Here is a 3,372-nt window from a genome sequence, read left to right on the forward strand (position 1 = left end):
GCGTGTGTGTGTGTTTGAAAGAGAAGGACTTTGAAAAGCGATAAACTACAGTATTGTAGCCCAAGACGTAACAGATCGAGAACAGTAAGCGTTTCTCCGGACTGACAGGGAACGAGGTGATCCCTTTGACTCCAATAAAAGATCTGTTGGAACAGATGATCTGTTGGACTGAAATCCTGACATCATGGGACAGACAGACGGACAGCCACACAGGGACACAGAGAGGCAGAGAGATGGACGGACAGAGGGAAGAGGTGGACTGAGAGGCGGACATACAGACAGACAGAGAGAGAGAGATACACACACAGACAGAGAGAGAGAGAGAGAGAGAGAGAGAGAGAGAGAGAGAGAGAGAGAGAGAGAGAGAGAGAGAGAGAGAGAGAGAGAGAGAGAGAGATGAGGATGATGATGAAGAGGAGAGGAGGGGGGGATGGGGTATAGAGCCTGGGAATATAGGTCTGAGCATCAAACCTGTATTCCATTAAACAGATAATAGGTTTGACCATGGGAAGAGAGGTCATCGGACTGTGACCCTTGGCCCATGGTAAAGATACAGTTAACCAGAAACATCCACATGCACACCCACACACACACAGCTCCCAGCACTACACACTACACACTCACACTGGTGAGTGTGCACAACACAAACACACATTGCCTTACAAAAACAAACATATAAAGCCACCACAAACACACACACAAACTCAGACCAACACACTGACCCACACACAGGGTTATTCAGAGATTTACGACAAACCACCTACCCAACAAACACACACACACACACACACACACACACACACACACACACACACACACACACACACACACACAGACAAACACACACACACACAGAGACACACACCACATCACACCTTGTATTTTTAGACACCTTGCTGTGGAATCTGTGCAGCGGGTGATTCAACTATTCCTGAGGCTGCAGAACTACCAGGCTGGCCGGTGGACAAGCCAGTGTGCTTTGACTATTTACAGCACACTGGTTTACTAGTACTTATTCAGCCACTTCCATCCAGAGTCAATTACAGTGAACTCTGATGCAGGTCATTAAGGAGCAGGTAGAGGTGAGACAGTGTACAGGTCATTAAGTAGCAGGTAGAGGTTAGTCAGAACAGAGACAGGTCCTTATGGAGCAGCTTGGGGCAAGACCGTACAGACAAAGGTCATTAACAGGTCATTTAGGAGCAGGTAGAGGTTAGTCAGAACAGAGACAGGTCATTAAAGAGCAGTTAGGAGTTCAGGCATGGAACCCAGTACCTTTTGGTTGGGCATGGAACACCTTCACCCACATTGGGTTTGTTGTTAATTTCTAAAGATAATCACTTCCTGTCTCTAATCACATTGGCCAATACTAACCAGGTGACTGTGGGCACAAACGCACGCACACACAAACACACACAACCACACTGACAGACACACACACACAGACACACACACACACACACACACACTGCATACTCACAGTCACACAAACACATGAAAGCACACAAATACACACAAGCAGACACACACGGACACACTGCACGCACACACACACACACACACACACACACACACACACACACACACACACACACACACACACACACACACACACACACACACACACACAGGCGCATGCACACACAAAAACACAAACACACACAGGTGCATGCACACATATAGACACTGCTGCACACACAGCTTTAGAAACAGGCTAGATGTAACACACACATCATAGACGGGCCCCCGGGAGCCGTGCATCTGTCCATTGAATCAGAGCACAGACGGCCTTGCAGTCTCTGGCCCACCAGAGGCCTTCTGTGGTCCCCATCTGTCCCTCACCTGGCCGGACCGTACAGCCTCTACAGGTCTCAAGACAGGGCTCTGTCTGTGGGCCAATCCAGGCCTCCCTATGCACACCTCACACCCACTTTACAAGCAGAGCGCTACGTCAAACAGCCACGCCTCGGGCCCAGGGCGCTATACTGGGAGGTTAACGAGGGACCTGCTGCTGACCTTCGGCCAGGGAAACACTTCCTACTGAATCCTCCTACTAGATATAATCCTATTAATAATCCTAATATCAATCATAATGATAATGCATCAGTAAAAATTGTGAGAGGTCTGTTTTTCTTGTTGCCTGTCTGGCTGTCTTCCTGTCTGTCTGCCGTCCGTCTTGTTTTCTGTCAGTCTGCTGTTTATCTGTCTGTCTGTCTGTCTGTCTGTCTGTCTGTCTGTCTGTCTGTCTGTCTGTCTGTCTGTCTGTCTGTCTGTGTGATGACGCGGCTATTGGCGCGTCCTCACGCGTCCGTATTGAGGCCGCACCGGGCATTTATCTGATGTGCAAGATTAACCCGTAATCAAGTTTCTGCATAGTGTCTGCATATTGTTTGGGGTTTGGTGTATGATGCGATCGTGGGGCGGGTTTGTTTATGGAGTGGTAAAAAGTAGAACTGCTCACCGCCGTGGTCAGCTGTGCGATCCCTGCGGCTTCTAGGAAGCGCGCGCCCGACTGGGGACAGCTATATGGTGCGGGGCGTGTGCGAGTGGCGCCGTTGCGTCTCCGCCCAATCAATTATCTTTGTTGGAATATATAATTTGTAAGTAGTGGCGGGTATAGACGAATATTAACTAAGGTGTTGTAGTTTAATTCATTCAAGATACGTTTGTTTTGACCAGTTTTGATGCATATTTTGTTGATTTGATATGTAAACACCCCCGCTGATATTTGAGGGATTGGTATGCACCAATCTCGGGTCAGCCCATATAAGGGAGCCGTGTCAGTCTCGATGGGGGGAGCTAGAAGGAAGAAGCTAGGCCATGCTCTCTGTATATGCTCTGAAAATGTAAATAAAAGTAATTTTTGCTGCACCACTGCCTTTTTGTGCTGATCCTAAGACCGCTCGACATTCTAACCCATGACATTTGGTGGCAGTGGTGGGATCCAGTGGTCCGCTAGAGTCGGCACTCAAGCGCAGAATGTCCCAACGGACGCGGAAAGGCTCTGCTACGGCGCAGAGAGCAACCAACACGGTTGCAACGTCAGCCGCCCCGTCGGCGCCCTCTTCAGCTTCGGTTGGGGACACCCAGCCCAGGCCACATTCAGCCCCCCCAGAGGACCGAATATGCCGGATCGAGTCTGCAATAAGATCCTTCTTCCAGGCCCAGCAAACCAGGGAGGAGCGACAGGAGCGGGAGGCGCAGCTACAGAATCAAAGATGGCGATCACTAGAGCACCAGTTCCAACAACTCCAAACACTGGTGGGCACCGGAAGCCAGGATCGTCGGTTCCGAGAAGAAGAGGAAGACGCACACCGCGCGCCCGACTTTGCTCCGTTGCTAAATCCTCATCCGGGCTCATCGGCGAGGACG

The sequence above is a fragment of the Gadus morhua genome, chromosome 20 (genome assembly GCF_902167405.1).
Source record: "Gadus morhua chromosome 20, gadMor3.0, whole genome shotgun sequence".
Classification (NCBI taxonomy): Eukaryota; Metazoa; Chordata; class Actinopteri; order Gadiformes; family Gadidae; genus Gadus; species Gadus morhua.